The following is an 18415-nucleotide window of genomic DNA, read 5'->3' as shown; positions in this document are numbered from 1 at the left end:
GTATGTCATTGCTGTGGGAAACATGACCCAGAATTCTGACAGTTCACTTCCTGAATGCTGACTGTGGAACCCAAGTTCCAGAAAACACTGACCATTCCAAAGAGGCATTTAATCATGGTCTCCATAACTAGAAGACTGGTATGCCTGGAAAAACATCCAGAACCAATGAAATCAATGAATATTCAGTTTTAATTTATGTAATATTTTAAGATTATAATAAAAATGTTAGTATTCTATCACTGTAACAAAAATACCCCCAAATTAACTTAATAAAGGAAAATATTTATTTTGCCTCACAGTTCCAGAGCTTTCTATCTATAATTGTTTTGGGCATATGGTGGCACAAAATACCATTATGGGATCACAGCTGGGAAGCAAAACTGCTTTTATTCTGGAAAACCCAAAGCAAAAGAGGAATAAGGGGTTAATTTCTCAAAATAAACTTAAAAGGGTTTCCCCTAATGGCCTAATTTCCTTTCACTATGCCCCATCTCTTAAAGGTTCTGTCAGCCCCCAATAGCACCATAGACTGGGGACCAAACTTTCAATACCTGGGCCTTTAGGGAACATTTCAGATTCAAACTATAGTAAAACATAAAGGAATGTTGCACTTCCCATTTTTTGAATTTAGGGGGAAATTACATGCATTATGTTATGTGTTGTCAAAGATTTCCAGAGAAACACACAACTTTTACATAATCCTAATATAAGTTCATTAACTCTCATTCTATCATTTTACCACTGAGGAGGCATAAATATCCCAAGGTCCTTCTTTTAGTTGACATTCTGGCTGGTTCAGTTTGGTGTCCTGTGATTAAACAAGAGTGGCTTCCCTAAAAATGAAAGCCATAAGCATTCTTAAGTATTATCTTAATAAAGTTCTTCTATATAAAGACACTGTTGATATTTTATTTTGTCAAGGGACTGTAGCTAATCCATGAGATTTTACTCTTTACTTTTAATTTTGTATAAAAAGAGAAAACAGAAGAGGAGACTTGTAGGAGAACACATATAATACAAATGGAAGTTCATTTGTCTTACAAAGAGAATAGATAAATGAGAGCAATACTCAGAGTAGTGGTAAAGACAATGCTATACAATTAAAAGCAATCAAAAGGAAGTGTTTGCTAAAGAAAGCAGTAAACAGAATAATAATATAAAATTTATTTGAGTATCCCTGTATTCATGGTAATAGGGAATAATGAGTCAGAGACAGTATATGTTGACTTTCTATAAGAGTTATAACAGCTCAGTGAAAAAAGTACTTTTTTTCATGGTCTTTTTACCCGCAAAAGAATTGTTCACCAGGAACATTGATCAAAGTAACCAATAATATCAATAGCAAGACTATTGATCTAAGAAAAGCATTTTGATTTTTTTCTGAATTTTAAAGTACAATCCAAACATATGGCACTTTAATAACATATTCTTTAGTGAAACACTAAGGCATTATATTGGGATCATGCGGAAGGATCATGAAAGGAATGTCCAGTTATTTGATGCACTTACTGAATGATAAAGTATCATTTTAGAGAATCACTCTCCAATTGAATAGTGCCTCCATTAGTGTTCAGAAAAGAATGATTGGTGTGGTTACTAGACTTGAGGCCAGGCGCATGACTAGACCGTATGTACGTAAGAGAGTCAATGGAGTTGCATAAAAGGAAAGAAGAATTTTCTCAGAAGGCAGTTGTTGGTGAGTAAACTCATTGAAGCTTTTGATATCATAAATAAATGTTTGAAGCTTAGAGCACAGGAAAAGTTCTTTGGTTATTTTGAAGAGTAATGTATATGTCTCAGTTAACTTCTGGGGTAAAGTGTATGTGTAATTATAACTGTAAAGTCTATTGTAATTCTTTGAAAAATGCTGGATACTTCATGAGCAAATTCAATAGTTTAAAATTCATGAGCATGTTCAATATGAGTAGCATTCCCTGCTAGAATCTAATTGAAGCTAGGTTTTATTAGATCCTTAGGAATGTGATAAATTGAGCTTCATTTGTTACTGTACTTCTTACTTTTGTGGAAATATGTGACTTTGAGAAAAATTGATTAAACACTTGTGACTTTCTGTTGAAAAGTGATCCCAATTTTAACAGCTAATGGGAATTTTCTTTGAAGAGTTGCTGAATTTGGGTCCTAGAGAAGATCTAAAAAAAAAATTAAAAGGAGACTTCTGTTTTTAAAAAAAAAAATCTACCTACATCTAAAATGATTTTAAATTGCTCTTCCATGGAGAGTGTTTGCTAGTCAGTAGAAAATGGATTTGATTTTTACTTTGATGAAGTAACTTAGTATTTTTTTGATGTGCTGAGAATATAAAACTCAGTAAGGCAAGTAATTCTTTCACAACAGGGTTTTTCCAAACAATCTGTTTTTGCAGATTTCTATGCAGGAGTATTTTCAATAATGTAATATTTTTATAATGTCCTTTTTAGTATTCATCAATCTAAACTAAGTTGCGATTTGATTAGAAAATATTTTGGCCTATTTTAAAGGTATGCCAAAAAAAAAAAATCAAAGATCTTTGCTTTGAGATTTATTTCTTTATTTATTTTACTTGGGGCTTTTACATAGAATAATAAATATTGTTATGATATATAATATCATTAAATCTGTAATAGAAGAAAATTAAATTTAAAAATTCTTGGGATTAGATACTGAGCTTCACAATTAAATATCCTTCCAAGTAGCAATGCAGCATAATAAAAATATAATAAAAGCATTGCTTCCTTAGAAGTTGTTCTCTAGTATTTTTATATTGTTTTGAAATATATCTGTATCAATACATACATAAATCAACTTATAAACTATTTAAATTCATTATGTATAATAATTAGTGATTATCAGATTAATGAGATAATTAAAATAATTAAAAATTTTAAAAATTTGAATATTATAGGACATGCTCAGTACTTAGTATTAAGTGAAAAAGGAGCTATCATAGAAGGACATTTGAATAATAGTTAACTCTAGAAATAGAATTGTCCTTTTACCTTTGCTTTTCTCTATGATTTTCATTTCTAACATGGTGTACTTATAGCTTACCATATTAAGAGTTGTGATCTTAGGTTTGTTGTATTAAAAACAAAAATATTACTTACACTTTTTTTTAAAAAAAATATTATATAGCCACAACTGTTGTATTAAACCAAACCACTTGGTCTTATATATATTCATGCATTTCACCTTAGAAATGACTCTGGTATGTTTTTAATATTACAGATTGTGGTTCATGTGGGATTAGACAGGCATAGTGCTGTGTTCATCTCAGTATATTGTTCACTTACAAGAACACTCAGCTCTGGATTGAATTCTGCAATCACAGTTCTGCATATGCTCAGGGAAGTGTATATGTTGGGGGTGATGTGTGATAATTTGTACAAAGGTACTCTGTGGACTAGCGGCTGGGGTGCTGAGGAGTTTGAGGTTTGAACCAATATATTTTCTCTATTAATAGGGATTTTTTTAAAAAGCTATTAAAATATTTCTACAACTCAAAAACGCATTTCTGTACAGGAATATTTATTTGGATGGAAATCCAATGCAGACAACAAGACAGGGAAGAGGGTGAGGGGCAATGGCAATGAAAAATACAGTATATCACTCAAAATTACAGGTATTAATAAAGCATTAGAAAAGAATTTTAATTGACAAAATGTATTTGAAGAAAAGAGGACTGTATTTAAAGAGCCCACATTGCAAACTTTGACAGTGATTGCCTTGGTTAACTTAATTATCAATAAATAACATATTTCAGGCTGACACTTCTTAAAATGTGCACATTTTCCACATAATGCCTGAAAAAACTAAAAGTATAATTGTTCAAATGTGACTTTAAAATATAGCAGAGAAGTATGGGGAATTAGTAAAGTTGGATCTGCTCCACTTTGCCTGAACCCACTTATTCTCCTGCTCAATTTTGGAAAGCTTTATCTTCCCAATAAAAAGAATGGGTGTGTTTTTGATCTCTGTGAACTGCTATTTAAATTCATTTTCTGTGAGGCCTAATTTTAAAGTTGATTTTTAATGTCATTTACAGAGTGTGAGGACAAGTATTATACTCATTAAATCACAGGATGAATTTATATTTTGTTTATAATGAGTATTATGTGAAAATATCACTCATTATAATATTATTATTCTAATATTTCTAAGTTACATTCACACTTATTACAAGCATGCTTTAATTTTTAAATCAACCTAGTAGGAATGCTGGACAGTATTAATTTGCTCATGTATTTTTTTCCAACATGTCTGGTTTATCCCAATTTTCCTTTCATGATTTTTAGTTATTATGGACATCACACAAAATGTAAGATTGTGCCCCATAGTATTATATTCTTTGCTTGCTAATGCACAATATCTACAGCAGGTATAAATAAAAATTGATTAGAAAATATTTTACCTACCATCTGGAAGTCCAAAATCAGGCTTCAATGAATAGCCTTCCACACTTACAGATTCTAATATCCTGGCTTTTTATGATAATTTTCTAAGGGCAAATCCAGTTCATAGTTTTCTTTTTTTTCCTTTTATTCCATTAACCTATTGCAGTTTTGATTTCAATTACCTTGTAATGCATATAAAAATAAATTACACAGAGAAAATATTACAGAGAGGTTTAACAAGTTAATGGTAAATTAAATGCACTCTCTTTTTCATTATGCAAATTTGCAATGCTGCGGAACATTTAGCACTCTCTCCTGGATAGCATTCAACATTTTATATGCAGATAAGTCAACAGCTCTAGTGAACTTTTGCCTTACCCCTGCATTAATACAAGAAATAAGTACTGAAATTTTTCAATTGCTCTACCAATCTTTAGATAGGGTAAAAGCCAATTCATTATTTCATACAGAGCATCTGTTTGTAGTCATGTCAATCAAGATGTTTCTTCTGGAAGATAAAAGAGTATCATGTTTGGGGACAAGCAAAGATATGAAACTTTAAAATTTAAACTTTTTAACGCATTTAATTATTTTCTTATTAAATTGACTCTAAGATCATTGAGCAAGAAAACAAGCATAATTTTTCTACTGTAATCAATAAATATCACTTTCTTATTTTTCAATAGTTTCCGCTTACCTGCTTTAATTCCAGCTGCCTCAAAATGAGGAATCCATTTCTATTTATTAAATTTGAAATTGTTAAATTTGTTAAAACAGTTGTTTTAACAAAATAAGCAAATTAACCTTATTCTAAATCTATTTTCCTCAAATTGGTTTATAGGTTTAAATGCAGAAACATCTTTTATACTTTGCCATCAACTTGAAAGATTTTGGTTCTGATAACTTGAATATTTTCTGTATACTTTCAATTAATTTCTTAATTTAATCTCAAATGCTTTCCTAGAAATTCAAATGGCTTATAAGTATAATAATGAAAATTAGTATATTCCAAGGTAAAAGTAGAACAAGAAGCATGTTGTATCATAGATACATTGAATGAAAAAAGAGAAGAAGTAGGAAGGAGGGAAGTAAGAGGAGAGAGAGAGGAAAAGGGGAAGGAAGAAAGAAAGGAAAGAAGGAAAGATAGAAGAGAAAGGGAAGAAAGTTTTCAATGTTATCTTTCATTTGTATAAATAGGTGCCCATGGACAGATAAATGTAAATAACGACTGATTTAGACAGGGTATCTCTAAATTGTACAGAATGGACAAATCTAAGGTTGGCCAGAAGCTGATCTTTCTAAGTTCAGAGACAATACCTCCCATCACAGTTTTTCTCCTTTCTCTAATTTCTGTGGTTTGGATATCATCTTCTTTAGGCAGATTGCTCTGTATGCCTACTTCACAGAGCACCATGTTGAAGAAGCATGGATCTCCACAGTACCTTTTTGACTCCTTGCAGATTTTTAGAGCTATCTAAGGTAATAAAGTCTACAGCTTTATATATCACTTTGAATTTGAATTTTGATAATCTTATAAAACTGTATCACATTCTAATTGACAAGGTGAGAAGTATACCAGATAGACATAAATATATGAATATCCAGCCAAAATATGTTTGAAAAGTAAATCTTCTACCTGTAAAACACTTGAAAGAGAATGTAAATCTCCAACCTTCATGCTAAAAAGTATCGCTTAAAAACATGATAGTAATAATTTTTCATTGAATTATTGTCAAGTTTTTATTAGTTGGATAATATGGGTTATTTTTGTAATTCCCTGAAAGTAATTAATTTTTGAAGAGACTTTATTAACATTAATGATGAAAAGTTCATGTTCAATTTCTTTTTGGTGTGTGTGTGTGTGTGTGTGTGTGTGTGACACTAGGGATTGAATCCAACAGTACTCTAATCTGCAATCCTTTTTATTTTGATACAGGGTTGCTCTAAGTCCTTGAACTTGAAATCTGTTTGTCTCAGCTCAAGTCACAGGGATTTGCAGAAGTATACTACTACATCTGGCTCATTTATGTTTATTAGCTAGATTTTATGCACAACATAGTTTTGTGCAATGATCAGCTATTTTTATGGAGTTTTGTGTTTCAAAAGTAAATTCAAAATACCAGTGTTTATATTTTCTGATATAAAATAGAAGTTCTACAAATGTATGCTACTTGAAAACTAACCTGTTACGGTTACATGGAAGTTCATGAAAGACATGAAACTCCTGGGATAGAAACAAAAGGTGTTTTCTTTCTTTCTTTTTTTATTTTTCCTCACAGCAACAAAAGTTGCTGGAGTATTAACATGTCCATGTCAGTTCCTTGAAGCCAAGATCTCATAAGGAACACTAGGTTCAATATAGATACCTACACAAATAGTGTGCTGCATTATTTAGGGATGTGTAGTAAGGGAAATTTGTCACTTTATATCAGTGATCAAGTCTGCTTTTTCCCAGAAAAGAAAATGTTACTTCACCCCTCAAAAACAACCTGTGGAATTGTCTAGGTAAAAAGTGGCCTAGGGCTAGGGTTGTAGCTCAGTATTAGAGTGCTTGTCAAGTATGTGTAAGGCACTGGATTTGATCCCCAGCACCACATAAAAACAAACAAACAAATAAATAAATAAAATAAAGGCATGTGTCTATCTACAAGTAAAAATATTTTTAAAAATGGCCTTACCAAGTTACCATACCAACATCATTAATTGTATACTTCATAATAAAAACTTAAGTTTCAGACTATATTATAAAGTATGACGTATATATACAATTCTTTTAGCATTAATATCTCATTTGCTCTTTCTTCTGATATTTATGCAAAGTAGTTGAATATCAAGTAAAAATTAAAGAGGTACACTAAGAATTCTCATACTTATCAGAATAAGGCATCATGATTGGAAATTCCCTACAGATTGTAGTCCATCTGGTTGGAGGAGGCATACTGCCCAAGAGGTTAAGCAACAATTATGTTCTAACACTATATCGGGATATTCCAAATCACCATCCAAATGTAAGCAGTCCAACTTGGTAACATAATGTCTCCAACAAGTTATTGAAATTCAGCAACAGGATTTGCAGGTCACTTTGCTATCTAGAAGTAAAATCAGGTGATCAGGAGAGGCTTCCATACCTCCAAAATGAGACTAAAAATAACAAGGCATATGTGTAGTACTCAATGGGACCTTGTACAATATATAAGTGACTGCAATGGAAAAGGTAATTGCTCCTATAGGTTCCCTATGCTTAAGATCAGGAGAAAAGATTTATTCATAGAAGAGGAAAAAATGTACGGTGATGGACAGAGCTTTGACTCCAAAACAGCACAGTGTACCAATTCCTGAATAAATTTCAAACAATGGTGAATCACAGCATAAAACTTGATTTCTGTGGTGATACCTTATATCTGACCTGAGATGTGAACCCTCATAAATTCCCAGCACCACTCAGAAAGTGAAACTTTTGTTGCATAAGATTCTTACCTCAATTCCAGAATGGTCAAGATTGCTACGTTGAGGTTAACTTAGTGAGTTTCTTTTTTTCGCCCCTTAGATCAAAGCCCCTTAAAAAAAAAGAAGATAAAAATATATTTATTTGTATCTACTTCTACATGATTTTCAGTTCTTAGTAAAAATGTGTAAATTATAGTCTGTTCAAAAAAAACTGCACCATTTCCTGAGTATGATAACTCATAATCACAAGATTTACTTAGCAGTAATAGCAGTAAGAATTCTTTTAGCGTTAACTTTTGTACATCAAAGTATGCTTTATTTGAAGCATTTCAATAACTTTATAAGCATTGTTAATATAAATATTATAATGTTTTAAAATATTACAGTAAGATGAGAAACTCCTATTTCACTATACATGGAATAGTTGAAAATTATGGAAAATATAATTGAAATTGGCTAAAACAAGAAATGAATTTTATTAACTCACATAATTATGAAGTCTGGGTGCCTCAGGTCTTATTTCAGCTATATCTAGTTGTAACCAAAGAAATGATGTGATTGGCATTCATTTCTTGCCCATCTTCTGGCTCAGATCATTTCTATTCCTCATTCTCAGAACCTTCCTTTGTGATTACAAGGTATCTGCCCACCAATGTCCACCCAGGAAGGTGAGCAGTAATCACTTTTCTGTCGGCTTCCATAGATGTTACACTATTCATTTTTAGATCCTTGTCTCAGCTTTGAAGCAAAGTTACTTTGACCCAAATCTCCATGTTGGCTTCACCCTGGAGATAAGCAGGAGCCCCACTTAGCTTGTAAAGATCCAGAGTGGAGAGGTAGGGCTTGTTTCTATGATCCATGAATCAAATTCCTGGGTTGTTTCTCTAAGTACCATAAACAACTTTTGCATAATCAAAATGAAATACAGTCACTTCACCTGTTTGTAAATTATGAAAGGTCTTATAAGGGAAAAGCATGAGGGAAAATGAAAGCATTCAGTTTGAACCAGAACCAACAAACTTTAAATAAATAAATTCAGTGAATTTAGATAGCATATTAAATTTAATAGGTCTATTCTAATATTTTACCTGAATGAGTCAGAAGATAAAATATGATTTATTTCATTTAGAAACTGTTTTCAAAATAATATTTAAAAAGAAGATATTTTACTTAAATATATATGTAATCAGATTTCATTATTTTTACATTATATGATTAGCATATTATATGCTTTAGAATGACAATTAATGTTGATACTTCATTTTTCAAATTCTGTATGCTAATATATATTGATGTAAGTGTTCTGTTTTTGAATATGAGTGAAAATGGAAGAAATAAAACAGTTCTTCGTGGTTTGTTTTTGGACATTTAAAGCTCACCCTGGGATTGGGGTTAAGCAGTACAAAGACACACCTGCATCTTTTTCATTACAGTCCAAGAGTCACTTGTGTGTGCATTGGAAATTGGCAGAGCTGAATGCTTAGGCATGTCTATAATCAAGTTCAGCCTTTTAACTGCTGAGCTCTTGGATACTGAGTACAATGATGTGAGTTCATGCCAGTTTTCAAGATAGATGTAGGTATGTATCTGCATGATACTTTTCATACAGAAAACTAATCAAATTTATGTCTTTTTTCCATTCACATACATTATTTTCCATACCCACCTGAATTAAAGAGCAGATAAAAGGAAGCTGTTGCTTGTGCCTACTTCTGAAAACAACAAACTTGTGTTTCATTTTGAATGTTATATTCGTTATAGAGTGCATATAATTTAAACTTTTTCCAGAATTACACACTTAACTTGTCCTGAAAATATGAAGCATTGATGTATAAGATGAAACTGATTATAGTGGGAGCACTCATGACTTAATAAGTCTGAAAATCTCCATGTTCTTCCAGAAAAGAAATGAACAAATGTAAGAAACTGAACATTTTACCAATTTAACTTTATAAAATAAATCTCATTTGTTCTCTGTTTTTCAATGATTCCCTAAAATATGTAGAAATATATTTTGCAGGGGATGGGGGAACAATGTGGAAGTAACTGAAAACAAACCTATCCTGAAATAGGTTTCTGGTATATGAATGGCACTACATGAGTGCTTAGAGCTTCTATATAAATGTCTGGCATGTTTGATGATCTCACTTACTCTATTTTTTTTTTTAATGATGATGAAATACAAGCTGGGAACTGCAGATCAATCTAACGGGTACAGAGTTGAAATGTCTCAAAAAACATAACTGATATTTATTGAGACCATTATGAAAGGAAAATGCAAATATGCTATTCCTTTATTCATCAGAGTAATTGTATTTGATTGGTTACTGATCCTGCTTACTAAGATGAGGAAGGTCAAACTCAGAGATATTGGGTAACTTGCCTAAATCATCGTCACTGTGCAAAGAAATATCATTTTAATTCTGGGTCAAATAGGCAAGTGTCATAAGGAATTCAAAATTCTTTAAGGAGAAAAAGAAATAAAGATTTGTATTTAACAAGATTATTCAGATTCACTGTTTTTATATTCATATCATTCTTCCTGGAGCTACTATAAGCTTTCTTCTAAATTCCAACTTTCTTTCAATGTAAATTTAACTTATTCTCAAATAAACTACTGTTTATTATATAGCTGCCTAATATTTTAATTTGCTTTTTCAGACTTTTTCACTACTTACTTGCAAAATTCTTTATATTTTTAATTAAAAGGAAATATTATTTTCTCCATATTAAAAAAGAAGCAAGAAAGAGTCCTTCTTGGCATGATATTTAATAGTTCTGCTATTTTCTGGTTAAAAAATACAGTTACCCTTAGCAATTATACACCAAAGTATTAAGTACATAATAAACAAAATAAACAGAAGAACAATAATAATTTTTCTTCTCCTTCCTAGCTTCTGGCACTGTTTAAAAACATACATGTATGTAGTTTGATTCATAGCAAATGAGAGTTGTTAATTATGGCCTAATATATTTAAATACAAATCTTCTGCAAAGAAGATACAGATAAAATAAATTGTAGAAATACAAGATATTTAGTTTTATCAGAAAGGATAATTTAAATTTAAGATATTTATTATTTTATGTTATAATATGGATAAGTATGACATTTATGTAAAATATGTTAGAAATACGAATGTGAAATGGGAAAATAGGAAAATGGTGGAGTGAGAGAGATTACTGTCTGATAGGGCAAATGGGATCTTTTCAAAGTAGTATTTTTAGAAAGGAGAATATTTGGAATTCTGTGCAGTCTGAAGGTAAGTAATAATCCCCTGAAGCAAAAATTGCTGCAAGAGGAAAGAAAAGCAATCAGCTTGTGTTCCTTTTTAGCTGCCGGCTCCATTAGGTCGCATGGCAATAATGGCAGAGAGTTCAATATAGCACATTTTGTGTTTGGCACTGTCTCTCCTGTCAGGAGTTTACAGAACAGAACTCTGGTGTGGTAAGGCTCCCATATCATTATTTTTAAATGAAATATTATGTTTCATTATAACCAGCTATCATTGCAATGAATAAGACCAGGACACTTCAATATCTGATAAGACTATGAAGATACTTCAAAAATTATCTCTCTATATTTTCAATTCTATTGAATAAGCTGCAGAACATCCTAAATCACATAAAACATAAGTCTCAAGAAACATGCTCTTTGATTTATATATTTGAAATTACATTTTAATTCTACCTCTTAAATCAAGTATTGAGTTTCTTTCTTTAGTTTATCCTACATTGGCCATTTATTATATCCTCACAGAGCAGCATCTATAGAATCTTATGATGATTCAAAGTAATACTCGTATAGGCCTCCCACATAATCGACTATTTTTAACTGTTATTAAAGACACACTTGAAGAATGAAACTGATTTCTCATTTATTCTTATCTGGAAAAAACTTTTTATTTTTTCAGCATTTTTTGCTACATGACAGCTTTTTACAAAAAAGCACAAATTTATATTTTTTATTTAAAAGAACCAGTGATTGGAGCTCCTGTGTGTCAGCCTCAGGCATTGGGAATTTCTTTTGGTTGGTAAAAAATATAATTGAATGAAGGCTTTCAAATTGTGTGTGTGTGTGTGTGTGTGTGTGTGTGTTTGTTTACCAAGTCTGGTGCCTCAGGGCTAAGATATATAAAAAGTAATAAATACACATTTGATTAATTGACCTGAAGATAGAAGTAATCTATGACCTTAATTCCCACTAATAAAACATAATGTTTAGAACAGCGAAATTTAGCATTGAATCTTACCATCTTCTGTGGGCATTTTTCCTCAAAACAGCTGATTTTAATCTTTCTTTGTAATACTGAAAAAAATGACCAGTATGTTCTTTATCATGGACTCTCAGTTATGGACGCTCAGCCTCAAACTGACCCTTCTTTCCTCAACTCTGTTCTATTGTTGGTGTTGGGATTCATGAAACTCACTTTGTTATTGATTGATTGATTAATTAATTAATTAATTGTGTGTATGTGTTTGTGGGTTTTTCTTTTTGTTGTTTGTTTGTTTGTTTATTTTCCTATCTGAATCTCTACTGAGCTCTGCCCATAGGTAGCAAGAGGGGGATACATAAAATTTCCATTTCCTCTTGTTCTTAACAGCACAGTCCTGAGCAACTGTACCTCACTGGAGAAGTAACAGTTGGCTCAAATAGTAGTAGTTTTGTTGATATTTTCCACATTCCAAGCCCAGTTTGATTTATTCCATGAGAAACAATGTATCAGCAGGTCTGTTCTCCCTTCCTGATGGGTGTGGTCACTGTAACAAGGGCTCCCTGTGGGGACCCTAAGCTGTCTGTGTTTGTTAGCATTCTATCCTTAGAGATATCAGTCTCAAAGATCCAACAAAATGATTCCTCCAAGCACCTGAGGCACAGCCAAGATGAGCATTCTGCTCTTTGGGAATGGCACTGGATTATTTCATGCTAATAAATTGTAACAGTCTTGAACTCATTTTGTTTTGTTTTGTTTTCCTAGTACTGGGTTAATATCTGCCTCCTTTCCTTTACTCTTTCACTAATAAATCAGTATTTCCTCTTTGCATTACACTTCTACAAAACCCTGTAACAATTTTGAAATAACCAGCAAGGGTTCTTTCCCCAATCACAGAAATTGATAAAGTATCAATAGTTGTCCCAGGAAATGGATGTCTGAGTAGGGATTTGGAGTTTGATTTTATTATGTTATTGAGCTTGAACATAAAAATGAGTTCCTTGCCAAAGTAAAACATGATGCTAGTATACCTTGGCATATAGTTGCATTGAAACTAACTGAATTATCACATATTGTTGATTAAGATATTCCTGGATGAATGCACAGTTGCTTCTATGGACCATCTCAATAATAAAGAGAACAACAAAAAATGATGGGGCTGGGGGTGGGAATGGCTACAATTGATTGTATCAGACTACTTACATATACAAAAGAGCAATCTCAGATTGCTAAGGTCTGGACTCAACAGTGTCAGAGAACCATAAAACTTCCATGGCATCTCTGAAATAACCTCTTATTTATTAAAGCAACACAGCCAATTTCACAGGAAAACAGATGGATAATTTAACTTTATTTATTGCAGCTTTACAATGTAAATTAAATTTTCATGCTAAGTGTCCATTATGAAAAGCAGAGTTAGGAAAGGAGTATGACCCTGTATCATCCATAACTCAAAAATCAGAGGAAAAAAAAAAAACAGAAAAAGCCAGGAAGTAGAATGTATGATATTGGTGTTTGAGGAACAAGTTCAAAATCCATAGTGCAGGCTAACAGGAAGGGTACACTGGTTAAAAGGTGCATTCATAGAGGAATTTCTTTTTCCAGAAATCTCATTTTTTGTTCTTAAAGACTTTTCACTTATGAAATCAATTATACCCAGGCTATGTAGGATAACTTCCTTTACAGAAGAACAATCAATTGTGAACTTTTAATCATAGCTACAAAATACATTTTTATTATACCAAATTAGTATGACAGAAAAACTAGAGATCATAGGCTAGCTAAGTAGACACATAATCATCACAGGCTTTGCAACTGACAATATATGATATCTAGATGTACCCAGAAGAAAATGAAAATTTGAGTTGTAACGTTACTCTGAACATCCTTTTCTGGGAAAGCACTCAATCTCTTGTTTCTGAGAATACATGCTTCCTCTTGGGGAAAAAAAAAAGATAATAAACTTATTTGAAGCAGTTGCCTTGTGAGGGTGTGCATGCTGTTCTCAAAAAAATATGATTCACACCTAATTACCTATACATCAGTAACTAGGGTCAGCATGTTCCAGGGGAAGGCTCACCACTGTGAAAATAATTTCCACCCTAAAAGAACCAAAAGGTTTTTGCTAATTTCCATTGTGAGAAACCTAAAAGATACCTGTGGGAATGAATGCTTAAAGAGTTAGATTAAGAATGATGGAATTTACTACCCACTGGATTGAGATAAATGGGTTGATACAGGTATGTACTACAAATTCTTTAAGTGTGGTATATGGCTCATAAAGCTTGAAATTTACTTGATTATTGAAACTTGGATTCAGTGACACCTATATTAAAGCAGTTTTAGTTGCCATAACTTTCTTTCCATAAAGTAGAAACAGGAATAGAAAGATTTAGTAAAAGAAAAATGTTAAAGTGAACTTGTCACCTGTAATTCACAAACCAACCCTGCTCCTTTGACCCCTGCCTCCCTCACTCCTACTGAATATGTCCACTGAGAGGATATTTCTTTCAAAACTGTATAAATAATAATTAGTGAGGCAACATTAACACCAACATCTATGAAAAAAATTTATGGTGCCTTTTTCCTTTACCGTAAGTATGAAAGTGCTGCCATTGAAATGGTCCATTTGGTTTCTATGATTGGTGCCAGGTAAGTGTGCCACTTAAATCCCAGTACAAATAATAACACACATGAGGAATGTGGTTAGTCTCTAGATTTCACAATTTTGGATTCCACCAAAGATTTAACATCAAGGAGACAATATTTGCAGTTTCTTCCCTGCCAGTGACTAGGTGAAACATGGTATTAGAAGCCAGGTGTTATTGCATCACATGGAAATCCTATAATGAACAATCTTTTATGCAGCTCTAATTATCAACCTGACCAAGATTTTCTACAAAAGCAGAAAAGAAGTAGGATGCAAAATAGTTGTATGAAAATCATCAGTTTTGCTATATGTCAATAACACATTATGTGAAATAGAAGTAAATGGCAGCTGTCTCATTTATAATAACTACCCAAAATTTTTAAAAAGCCTAGGAGCAAATGTATCCGAAAAGGTAAAGAGAAAATCTACAATGAAAAGTATGCTACACTGATGAAAAACCTTGAAGAGGACACACACATACACACACAAATGAAAAGCTAGTTCATCCCCATGGATTGGAAGAATGTATACTGTTAGAATATCCATACTATTCATAGATGTTTATAGATTCAAAGAAATTCCCATTAAAATACTAAAGACAATCTTCATAGAGATAGAAAAATAATTCTAAAGTTTACATGAAACCACAAAAACCTCTGAGGAGCCAATGGCATCCTGAGAAAAAAAAGAATTAAGAAGGAGGGCTTATAGTACCTAATTACAAATATACTTCAAAATATATACAAAATATATTTGATGAAGGTGCTAGGAATGTGCATGGGAGAATAAACAGCCTGTTTAATAAATGGACTGATTTGTAGTATTGGGTGTCCACATATTAGACCAGATTCCTACCACTCTCCAAAAAAAAAAAATCCTCAAACAAGAAATTAAACACTCAAATGTGAAACCTAAAATTATGAAACTAAAGGAAGAAATATTAAGTGAAATGCTTTAGTGCATTGAAATGGACAAAGATTTTTGGACAATAAAGACTTCAAAAGCAAAACTAACAAATGCAATAATAGACAAATGTGATTGTGTTTAACAACAACAATAAAAAAAATCTTCTGGGGGCTGGGGATGTGGCTCAAGCGGTAGCTCCCTCGCCTGGCATGTGTGCGGCCCCGGGTTCGATCCTCAGCACCACATACAAACAAAGATGTTGTGTCTGCCGAAAACTAAAAAAAAAAAAAAATAAATATTAAAAAAATTATCTCTCTCTCTGTCTCTCTCACTCTCTCTTTAAAAAAAAAAAATCTTCTGCATGTTAAGGGAAACAATCATCAGAGTGAAGAACCAACCCACAGAACGGGCGGTAATATCAACAAACCATGCATCTGATAAGTTTTTCATACGCAGATATATGAGGAATTTTTTTCAAAGTACTTACACAAAAGAAAATTCTATGTTCTATTAATTAAAAAATATGAATCAAATCAAGTACATGTGGCTGTGTGTATATGTGTGTGTGTGTGTGTGTGTGTGAGAGAGAGAGAGAGAGAGAGAGAGAGAGAGAGAGAAATCTCTCTCAAGGAGAGAGAAAGAATCCAACAAAGGCAGAGATGGAATACAGAGATACAGAAACAGAGAAGATGAAGCATAATATTCTCAATGGTTTCCTAGGAGAAATTAGGTAGATATGTGTATCCCATCTTATGGTTGGGAATTTTTTTTAATGTCATAATAGTAAATTCACTAGTCTTTGTGGGTCAAGAGACAAAATTCTACGTATCATGCAGGCTTTTATATAACAATTTAAAATGTAACCATTTAAAAATGCAAAAGTATTCTTAGTACAAAGGCTATACAAAAACAGGTTTGCTGAGGATAGTTTGCCATGCATTTTCTGTATTAGAAAAGTAACTTTGATATAAATATTCATTGTTTACACATGTATAATTAAATTGTCAAATTATGCCTCATTTGAAATGCATCATATTTTACTAATCAAACATATCTTCATTGGTTTCTAGGATTTTTACCTTAATCATTTTAAAATCCCTAGACTTCAGCATAGAACTCAGTGTATTGGAAATTCTTAACACACTGGGTACATTGATTAATCAATCAATCAGTAATGAAACAGCGCTTTCAATTCTCTCTTTGAACTTTGCATAAATTTATTTTTTCTTGTGGGAAAAGTAGCACCATTGCACAAATCTCCACCATTTCCTAGTAAAAACAAATAAAAACTTTTAAGAATCCACAAATCAAACACATATGAAGGTTCATATTGTTGAAAATAAAATAAAAAATGTATTTCATGTGTGTGAAATTTCAATTCAAAATTATTTCAGGAGAAAAAAATGTACCTCAATCAAATACAAAAAAGAAGAATTTGATCATCTTGATATCATGAGTTTTGCCCTTTTAGCTGTTCTTACTTCAAATAAATATTTTTTTATTTATTAAAATAAATCTAAGGGAATGTTTGGATAAACTTTGATTTTAATTTTTAAAAAAATGTGTCCCATGGCAATGTGCCTGCAGGAATAAAAGTTATAAATCCTTTAAACAAACATCATGCTACAAGTCTTTTGAAACAACATATATACACTCACATGATTTTTTTATCTGAGTTATTTAAATGAAAATATACTCTACATCATCCCATGGAAATAACCAAAGACAAACTATTATTATAAAAGTAAATATATTATTTGCAAAATTAAGGGATACTTTTTTAGTTTGCATCCAAGAAATCATTAATATTTCACATGTGGTAGCCCAGTACGGAAACGCCTAAACTGCCTAGGAATTTGTTCAAAACTTCCAAAGCGTTAGATCTGTCTTCAAGAACAAAAGCAAACACTAATATTATTTACTCGAAAATATGAAAGAATCATCCTTAGTTAGGTTTAAATTATTACACCAGCTGCCTTTCATACAACATGTGAGCTCTTTATGAAATGCAAAGCTCTCAACTGTAGGCATGAAATCACCACCACCTGACACAGAGTTTAAGTTCTAAGCTGTGTATAATAAGGAAAGGCCCTAAAGAGGACACCCACACGATACTTCAACTTATTTCAAAAGGCTTATGAGTCACCGGAGGCAGAAAAACACGGACAATAGATAATTCTTTAATGGTGGTCTCAATCAATTACTACACTGCAAAAGAGAACTTCTTTTATGCTTGATTCTAACACCCACAGGGATTTCCAAGAAAGGAGAGGAGAATTATTTCGAGAAAAGGAATTTTTCCTTTTCAAAGTTATCTATTTTTTTGACAAATTCCACGAGGCAAAAAAGTAAAGCAGCAGCAGGAACAGAGTCTCTATTGTGTCACACTGTACAGTAATCTTTATCCCTTCTGTCTGGTTTTGTTTGTTTAGTTGGTTGGTTTTTTTGTTTGTTTGTTAGTAAGCCCACTTTGTCTTCAGGAATTGGATCCTTACCAGTTCTATAGGAAAATGTTTTCAGATAAGAGACTTGTATTCTGCAAAACAAGTCACAAATGCCTGAAGGCAAGAAACTTGAATTCTACCAAGAACAGAGATATGTTGTTAATGATAAATTAAAAGACATGTCATACATTGATGGGAAAAAAATATAAAGTAGGAAAAGTTTGTCAGATGAGAGACTGACATATATGCATTGTATGTCAGAAGCGACATCATGTCAAGGAATTAACATTTAGGAATATAGCAGTAAACAGTAACATCCAATAACATGAACATTCCATCCTCTACTGCCATGTTTCTTTAATGATC

Source organism: Marmota monax, unplaced genomic scaffold, assembly GCF_021218885.2.
Source record: "Marmota monax isolate L192 unplaced genomic scaffold, Marmota_monax_Labrador192_F-V1.1 WCK01_AAM20220418_F8-fsc00016, whole genome shotgun sequence".
NCBI classification, from domain to species: Eukaryota; Metazoa; Chordata; class Mammalia; order Rodentia; family Sciuridae; genus Marmota; species Marmota monax.
The sequence above is the reverse complement of the archived record's forward strand: the minus strand, read 5'-3'. Positions refer to the sequence as shown.